We start from the raw sequence: 9,308 nt of genomic DNA on the forward strand, positions 1-9,308 counted from the left end.
ACACCACCGTTTCTTTCTTTCTTTTTCCCTCAGTTTTCCCCCTAAACGGTGCCTTTCAAGCTAACAAAGTACCCGCATCTTTTCCGGAGACAGTTTAGAAATGGCTGTTTTGCCAGAGCGTCACCTCGCCGAGTTACAGCTACAACTTAACATGATGGATGTCACTTGCAGGGAGGTTTGTTAAACCTCTCTCGGCTCCTGGCCCTGAAATGGCTGCATGCAGCGGAGCTGAGGCATGGACTGGCTCACGGACAAGAGGGAGGAGTGGAGCTCCAGCCCTGTGACTGAAGACAAATAAATAAGGCAGGGTGTGTAGAGGGATCGAATGATCCAGCCCCTCTTCTTGCTCGTGAAGCATCTGCCAGCAGACAGCAGCCCTCTCTGTGGATTCATTACTCAGATCTGTCCCCAGCCCCCATGTATGACACTTGCCACCACATCTGCTGATTCAGTGCAGTTCTGGGTGTGGAAAGCGCAGTCGGACCCACTCCTCGTTTAATCCCCTGCCTGGCAGACACGTCCTTGTCCCTACCAACCCGCAGCCGGCTGTTGCAGGGTGACTGCTCAAGCATACGAACCAAAGAGCCCCTGAAAAAACAACCATCCACCCCCAAAACAAGGCAGCCAAGGCCTCCTGAAAGCATCAAAACATGCACTGGGGAAGTTTCTCTGTTGTTTCGGTGCTCCAGGAATTCCCAAGCCAAGCAAAACCCAGCAGGATACCTGCTTTGGGTAGGGCACTGCTGACTGATGGCATTTGATGTCAGGCTCCGGCTGGCCGATGGATTCGCAGGGCCTTCGTTTGCAAGAGCAGCCCCCGGTCTCCACAGGGGTGAGGTCTGCTGACCAAGGCCAGTGGGAGTTTTGAGGGATCGTGGCCTTGTCCTGCAGCCTGTGCTGGGGCTGGGCTGGCGCTGGAGCCGCTCAGGAAGCGGAGCACAAAGGCAGGAAAGCAGCCCGGAGGGCAGAGGCCTGGAGCAGGCCGCACATCATCTGGCTCTGCTGCGTGGCATATTTATGGGTGTTTGGATGGGAACAAGGAGGAGGCTCGTGTCCAGTTGCACAGCAAGACTGCTTGGAGTTACTTTACACCTCTGTTTGCTGTTGCTTGGCTCTGAGGAATACAGATGTGCCCTTCCTGATGCCTTTCAGCCTGAAGGGAACAAACAGGAGGGGAATCAGCTTGTTAAAAGGGTAGACAATGGCAGGACAAGGGGGATGGATTAAAGCTAAAGGAGGGAAGGTTTAAATTGGATATTAGGGGGAAGTTCTTTGCAGAGAGAGTGGTGAGGGGCTGGAACAGGCTGCTCAGAGAGGGGGTGGGTGCCCCATCCCTGGGGGTGTTCAAGGCCAGGTTGGATGTGGCCCTGGGCACCCTTGTGTAGCTCCAGGCCTGGAGGTTGGTGTCCCTGCCTGTGGCAGGGGGGTTGGAACTCTGATCCTTGGGGTCCCTTCCAACTCATGCCATTCTATGATTCTATGATTCTATACCTGGGAACCTCCCTTGCCCAAAATCATGAAGAAGGAGTTGAAGCACAATTCTCTGTCTCCAACTGCTGTTCCTAGGAGCTTTCCTAGTATTTGTCTGGGGTTCTTGTGGTGGTTGGAACACGCTGGCCAAGAGGAAGCCCCTAGACACCCGAGCTAAGGGGGTGACTCCCAAAGGCTCAGAGAATGCCAGATGAAGGCAGTGGGACATGGGAGTCAGGCTCCTCTTCTGCTAGACTGCCCCAGCTGTGTGCAGCTCTCAGGCAGATCGGGTGGAGGTGTTGCAGCCGAGTGGCAGGTCTGTTTGGGCCGGCTGCTCTTCCTGCCTTTGTCTCTTTGGTGCTCCCGAGTCAACCTTTCCTTATCAGCCCAGTTTAGGAGCATCTCCCCTGGAAATCACACTTTATCCCCTCCATTCTGCGTCCCGCTGTGGCAGTTTTTCCACTGTGGATTTAAGTGGGACAGCTCTGGCTAGTCACTCCGGAGAGTCGGTGTGGGTGAAGTGCTGACACTTGTGGGGAGTTGCTGGGGAGGTGCTGGCAGATGAGTTTGGCTGGGGGTTCCCAGCTGACACCCTCCCAGCTCGCAGATCCTCAGTCCCCAGCACAGCATGGCAGCTTGGCTGCTGCTCACCAGGGACAGACGCTGGCGTGGGGTAGCACGGGGAAGTGCTAGCCAGAGGCAAGTTTTCCCAGCAGAGTTGGTGCTCGCTCCTCCACCCTGATTTTCAGCCAGCTCTCCAAATGTGGGCTTTCACTGCACTGGAACACGCAGCTGAGGCGCCAGGGCCTTCTGCACAGCACTGATTTGGGATTTACAGCCAGAGTCAGGCATGGGCCTCTGAGGAAACTGTTCTTGTGACATCATTCGGCTCTCCAACAGCCCCAGCCTTGCCCTCAGCTCCCTGCCTGCTTTCTCTCAGCCTCCTGTGGTTCCCCCCCAGCCGCTGCCCACGGGTGAGGAAGATGCACCCGCAGCAGGAACCGTGCCAGCTCTCTGCCCTGCTCCTTGTTCCACCTCCCTTCATTTTCACACAGTCCCTCTCCTCTGCTCTCAAGGTCACAGCGAACTGGCAGGAGATAAGAAAGCCTGGCAGCTGTGTGCCAGTCAGCAGCCTGCAGCCAGTGGGAGCTTGGCCTCAGCCCCAGGGCTCACTCAGGATGGAGCTTGGGGGCTGGGCCAAGAGAAGTTTGCCCTTGGCCACGGAGGCTGCTTGAACCCCCTTGCTGGAGGCCAACTGCCTGGTCACAGGGCGTCTGCGCAGCTGGCTGCAGGCAGAGCGCTCTGAGCTGAGGTTTAGCTCTCCTGCTCAGGCCCTGACCAGGTGCTGCCATCTCCCCTGGACCACCTGCTCCCACCACCCCCAGCTGCAGACCAGCACAGGGGGTCAGCTCTGGAAGGGGCTGTGAGGCTGCACTCAAGCTCCACAGGCTGCTGGGGCCCACAGCGATGCTTTCAGGGCTATATATTTTGGTGACCTGGACCTAACAGCAAGCAATGACCTTGATCTATCTCTGTGTGTGTGTGTGTCAGGAACTTGGGAGAAGGAAAGACTCCTCCTGGCTCCACTCTGCCTTTCCCTCACCTGTGTCTGCGGAGCGTTGGGATGGACACAGAGGTGGGCACAGCCGAGCTCTCCCAGCTGCATCACACGTACCAGCAGCACTGTGCCTCCTGACAACACCGTGCCTCCTGACAACACCGTGCCTCCTGACAACACCGTGCCTCTATCACAGTAAATTACAGTTCCATTTGACAGGGAGCGCTGCGGGTGGAAGAGATCTGACACAACCCCTCAGACGTACCTGCCACTCACAGCCCCAGCTCCCGGCGCTGCTGTTTTGATCACAGAGACAATGGAGGTGATTGTTGAGCGGTAACTGATGCTCAGGGAAGGCAGTTCACTCCTCACGGTGACAGCAGGCTGAAGAAATCCTCCCAGCACAAAGAACTCTGCCCGAGCTGGGCTGAGGCTGCTCCAGCATCTTCCCCTGCACAAACCTTAACAGCACAGCTGGTGTGAGGCTCGTTTCCAGCTGTGCACAGAACAGCATCCCTCCATGCCCTCCTCTGGACTCAGGCACCTTCTCTACTGCAGTCCTTGGAGAAATCCCCTGAAATGAGAATCCTTCTTCTTAACTTCAACCTTCCACCACAGCATCAATGATTTACTGACAATTATGGTCCCCAAATTACAGGCTCAGCACGTCCCCATGCTGTGTGCCTATTAGAAGCCGATTATTTGGTCAGCATGTCTTAAACTCGCTGAAAACACACAACATCTCCCCTCAGTGTGCTCACTGGCATCATCAAGGGGCTGGGTAACCAACCACACGGCGTGGTGTGCTCGTTGCAAGGGGAGGTGGGTTTCTCTACACCGCTTTACACAACCCAGGCATGTAAACTGCTTCTCAAGGGGAGGGTGGCACTGAAACTGCAGGCTGAGTGTGAGTCAGCAGTGTGCCCAGGCGGCCAGGAAGGCCAAGGGCATCCTGGCTTGTGTCAGAAATAGTGTGGCCAGTAGGGCTGGGGAGGGGATTGTGCCCCTGGACTGGGCACTGGGGAGGCTGCACCTCGAGTGCTGGGTCCAGTTCTGGGCTCCTCAGCATCAGAAGGACATTGAGGTCCTGGAGTGAGTCCAGAGAAGGGCAACCAGGCTGGGGAAGGGGCTGGAGGTCAAATCCTCTGAGGAGCAGCTGAGGGAGCTGGGGGTGTTGAGCCTGGAGAAGAGGAGGCTGAGGGGACACCTTCTCCCCACCTCCACTGCCCTGCCAGGAGGGTGCAGAGAGGTGGGGGATGGTCTCTTCAGCCAGGGGACAGGAGATGGGACAAGGGGCAATGGGCTCAAGCTGCCCCAGGGCAGGGTCAGAGCAGATGGGAGGGAAAAGTTCTTCCCTGGCAGAGTTGTGGGGCTGTGGAACAGGCTGCCCAGGGAGGGGCTGAGTTACCTCCCCTGGGTGTGTTTAACAGGCAGGTAGATGAGGTGCTAAGGGATCTGTTTTAGCTTAGGATGGGAATGGTTGGACTTGATGATCTTAAAGGTCTTTCCAGCCCTGTGACTCTGTGGAACACCGAAGGATGCCACAGCCTGAGCCCCTCACCTGCACCCAGCCCAGTGCTGGCAGCCCCTGTGGGAAGCCCCATCCCTCAAACCGTGGCAGGGATGCTGCCTGGGTGTGAGGGAGGGACCCGACCCACCCCAGGCTCACCCAGCCCGTAGGAAGCTGTGTCCCCGTGCCTAAGGGCAGGCTTTAAACAGAAAACCACTTTTTGTCCCAGTTTGTGTTCAGGATCCACAATTCCCCTTTGAAATTAAACAGGAAAGGAACTGAGGGCTCATCTCTGCTCATTCCCCGCCCTCCTCTTCCCCAGCGCTCTCCACAGGAAGAAGAATTGGCAAAGCTTAAAAATATTTCCTCCTGACAAGCGATTTCAAGCACGAAGGTGATGGAGATCACGCCTCCTGCTTGGAGAAACCATTTCCCCCCAGCACTCCTGCCAGGGAGCATCCAGCTCCATCACCCCGACAGCCGGTGCTCTGTGGCGCAGCCGTGCTGGCAGCCTTGGCAGAACGGGCGTGATGGGAAGGATGGGGTGTGTGATGGGAAGGATGGGGTACGTGATGGGAATGGTGGGGTGTGTGATGGGAAGGATGGGGTGTGTGATGGGAACAGTGGTTGTGTGATGGGAGTGATGGGGTGCATGATGAGAAGGATGGGGTGCGTGTTGGGAAGGACGGGGTGTGTGATGGGAAGGATGGGGTGCATGGTGGGAGCAATGGGGTGTGTGATGGGAACAGTGGTTGTGTGATGGGAAGGACGGGGTGTGTGATGGGAAGGATGGGGTGCGTGATGGGAATGGTGGGGTGTGTGATGGGAATGATGGGGTTTGTGATGGGAAGGACAGGGTCTATGATGGGAGTGATGGGGTGCGTGATGGGAAGGACGGGGCGTGTGATAGGAAGGATGGGGTATGTGATGGGAATGGTGGGGTGTGTGATGGGAATGATGAGGTCCGTGATGGGAGCGATGGGGTCCGTGATGGGAGTGATGGGGGTGTGTGATGGGAAGGATGGGGTGCATAATGGGAAGGATGGGGTCCGTGATGGGAAGATGGGGTGCATAATGGGAAGGATGGGGTCCGTGATGGGAAGATGGGGTGCATAATGGGAAGGATGGGGTCCGTGATGGGAGGATGGGGTGCATAATGGGAAGGATGGGGTGTGTGATGGGAGGATGGGGTGCATAATGGGAATGGTGGGGTGCCTCCACCCAGAGCCAGGCGAGGGGAAGGCCGGCGCAGCGGTGGAAGCTGCATTTCAAGTAGCTGGATCCAGCGTGGGAGGGGATGTGTGTGGCACAGGGGCTCCCACACCCACAGAGGATCCGGACATTATCCTCCTCCCACCCCGACCTTCTTCCTGCACCTTCCGTGCGGCGAGCGCCTGCCCTTCCGAGAGCCTCTTGTTGCCTGGCAGGACAGCGATCGGTCTGCAGGGTCTCCCAGCCCCGCGACATCTCCCCAGCTGGTGCTGGGGCCTGATGAATCCTCAGGAGAGGGTTTGGGGGAGTGCAGAAGGGACGTGCTCACTCCAGAGAGGTGCTGCAGAGGCTCCAGATCATGTTCTCAACGGGGAGGAATCCGCAGCAGAACCCGGCAGCTCCAACCGCCGCCTCGCCAGCAGCAGCCTTGTCAGTCGAATGCCTCCTCGCTTTAATCCCCGAGACTGCTGAAGGATGCTGCTTTCATCTGATAGCCTTTCTGGGCTGTTATAATGAGCTTTGGCTTGCTGAGATAAATGAAATTGCTCACCCAGAGGTGCAAACTTCATTAATGCCAGCAGCGAGTCAGCTCAGCGCTATTCTAGCGCGGAAGGTAAACAGGCTGGACACATGAAAGGGGATTTGGATGGGATTTCCCCCCCACCTCCCTCTTTCTTTTAACCTTCCTAATTGCTGTTGATTTGTATCTTTTTGCTGTGTGTGTACGAACTCCCCAGCTTCTCCACCTCTTCATCTTCTAGGGGAAGCCATCAAATAACCCCCTGCTGGGGCTGGAATGGTTTAACTGGTGAGTGGGAGCAGTTAGTGATACTCTGCCGTTATCCCTGGCAACGTTCTGGCACTGTCACATCCTTGACAAGTCCAAAAAGATGCTTGAGACTGGATCTGATGAGGGCAAAAAGGGTGGCCCTTCTTTCTATCCCAATTTAGAGGCTCTCCAGTGGAGATGAGATGCTGCAGACTGCGACGAATGGCACAGAAAATAGAGGTACAACCACACATGGATGGTAATAAATCCAGAGGAAGCATCACTGCCTGACACGAGGGGCAGAGCTGGGTCTGTGTCCTCAGGAGTGACATGCACGGCTCCTTGGGTACATGGGTGCATCTGCAGGCTGAGTATGAGCCAGCAGTGTGCCCAGGTGGCCAGGAAGGCCAATGGCATCCTGGCTTGTGTCAGAAATAGTGTGGCCAGTAGGGCTGGGGAGGGGATTGTGCCCCTGGACTGGGCACTGGGGAGGCTGCACCTCGAGTGCTGGGTCCAGTCCTGGGCTTCTCACCATCAGAAGGACACAAAGGTGACCCAAGGGCTGGAGCACCTTTCCTGTGAAGCCAGGCTGAAAGAGTTGGGCTGGTTCAGCCTGGAGAAGAGAAGGCTCTGGGAGCACCTGATTGTGGCCGACTAATACTTAAAGGGGTCCTATAGGAATAGGGAGAGGGAATGGTCACCAGGGAAGGCAGGGACAGGACAGGGGGTGATGGCTTCAAGCTGGAAGAGGGCAGGGTTAGGTTAGATGTGAGGAAGAAGTTCTTTACTCTGAGGGTGGGAGGCCCTGGCACAGGGTGCCCAGAGAGGCTGTGGAAGCCCCATCCCTGTCAGGGTTCAAGGCCGGGTTGGATGGGGCTTTGGGCACCCTGGTCTAGTGAAGGTGTCCCTGCCCATGGCAGGAGGGTGGAACTAGATGGACTTTGAGGTCCCTTCCAGCCCAAACCAGCTGGTGATTCTATGATTCTATAAAATGAGGTCCAGAGCCTATGGCTGCCTGGGGATGACCAGGCTGTGAGGGTCTGTGCGGGCAACGAGAACAAGATGTCACCGGCTGTGGGTCACAAGTTGGTTTCTCCTGGGTCCTTTCCCTAGCACAGGCCCTGTGGGTGTCTCCTAGTTTCTCTGGAGAGGAAATAACACTAATATAACACAGCAAATTTAGCCCAGAATAGTGATTAAACCCTCTGAGAGCACAGAGCAGCAAGGGAGGATCCAACCACCGGAGAAACGTTCTCAGGAGCAAACGTGTGGGAGCCATCTGTCGCCTCGCCATCCCTGGTGACAGTCACAGCATGTCTCTCTCTGCATCCTCCTCTGAAACTTCACACTGTGGCTGTAGGTTGCCTGACACATTTTGGGAGCACTGCCTGCCAAAAGGTGCCTTGCACCAAACGGGACACAATGAGGCTCAGCGCTGCCGGTGCCCCAAGCGACGCCGAGCAAAGGGCGCAGCTCTGGGCTGCTCTCCCTCCCCAGGGAAGGCAAATTCACAGGATCACAGAATCACCAGGTTGGACAAGACCTTTAAGATCATCAAGTCCAACCATTCCTGTCCTAAGCTAAACCATATCCCTGAGCACCTCATCTCCCCTCTGTTAAACACACCCAGGGAAGGTGACTCAGCCCCTCCCTGGGCAGCCTGTTCCACAGCCCCACAACTCTGCCAGGGAAGAACCTTTCCCTCCCATCTGCTCTGACCCTGCCCTGGGGCAGCTTGAGCCCATTGCCCCTTGTCCCATCTCCTGTCCCCTGGCTGAAGAGACCATCCCCCACCTCTCTGCACCCTCCTGGCAGGGCAGTGGAGGTGGGGAGAAGGTCTCCCCTCAGCCTCCTGTTCTCCAGGCTCAACACCCCCAGCTCCCTCAGCTGCTCCTCAGAGGATTTGCCCCCAGCCCCTTCCCCAGCCTGGTTGCCCTTCTCTGCACAAATTGAGGATTGGTGCTGAATGTTTCCAGCTTCCTCTGCAGCAGGGTCACTGTCACCCCGTGGGCAGAAGCAAACAACTGATTCCTGTTGAGAAACAGGGTGCAAAGGTTTCAGATGAAAGGGAATTGGCCGGGGGAGCAGCGTGCTCTGGGTGATGCCCGTGGCCACCCAGCACCCCGCTACCTCCAGCTGCAGCACAGGGAACTTTCCAGTCCTCCACATAAAAGCTGAGTGATGTACACACATGTGGCAGCAACAAAACCTTACAGGGCTCCCAAAACATGACAGGGTGCTGCACAAGCTCCTTTCCACCCCGGGGAGGGTGGAAGGGAACAAGCATGTGACAATTACTCATCACATGGCTTCAGGCAAGGCTGGGAGGCACTGGGGGTGCTGCAGCAAGACACATGGCAAAGGAACCCAGCGAGGAACCAGCTGACAGCAGTTTCCTGGCCTATATAATTCAGGAGTCAGGCCAGGTGAAGACGTGAGCTACGCGCCGCTGCTGTGATTCCAGGGCTGCCTCACTCCCTCAGCTCTGAGCTCTGGTCTGGTGTGTGATGATAAGAGGAGGGGACAGCTGAATGTGCTAAGGACACCCCTCCAGCCCTGCTTGCACTTGGCCCCTGCATCCCAGGACACAGGAACAGTGTGTCCCGTGCTCATGCAGAGGGCTGTCAGAGGGCTCTCCAAGGTGCACACTGACCGAGGATGACATGTCCCAGACTGTGCTTGCCTGGCAGACCCAGCAGGAAGCAGAAAAGCACTGGGTAGCTGTACAGCACCCTGCCTTGCACCATGGCTCTGCTCTTTACTCCTCCCGACTTCATGCACAGCACCAA

The sequence above is a fragment of the Gallinula chloropus genome (genome assembly GCF_964237585.1).
Source record: "Gallinula chloropus genome assembly, chromosome: 26".
Taxonomy (NCBI): Eukaryota; Metazoa; Chordata; class Aves; order Gruiformes; family Rallidae; genus Gallinula; species Gallinula chloropus.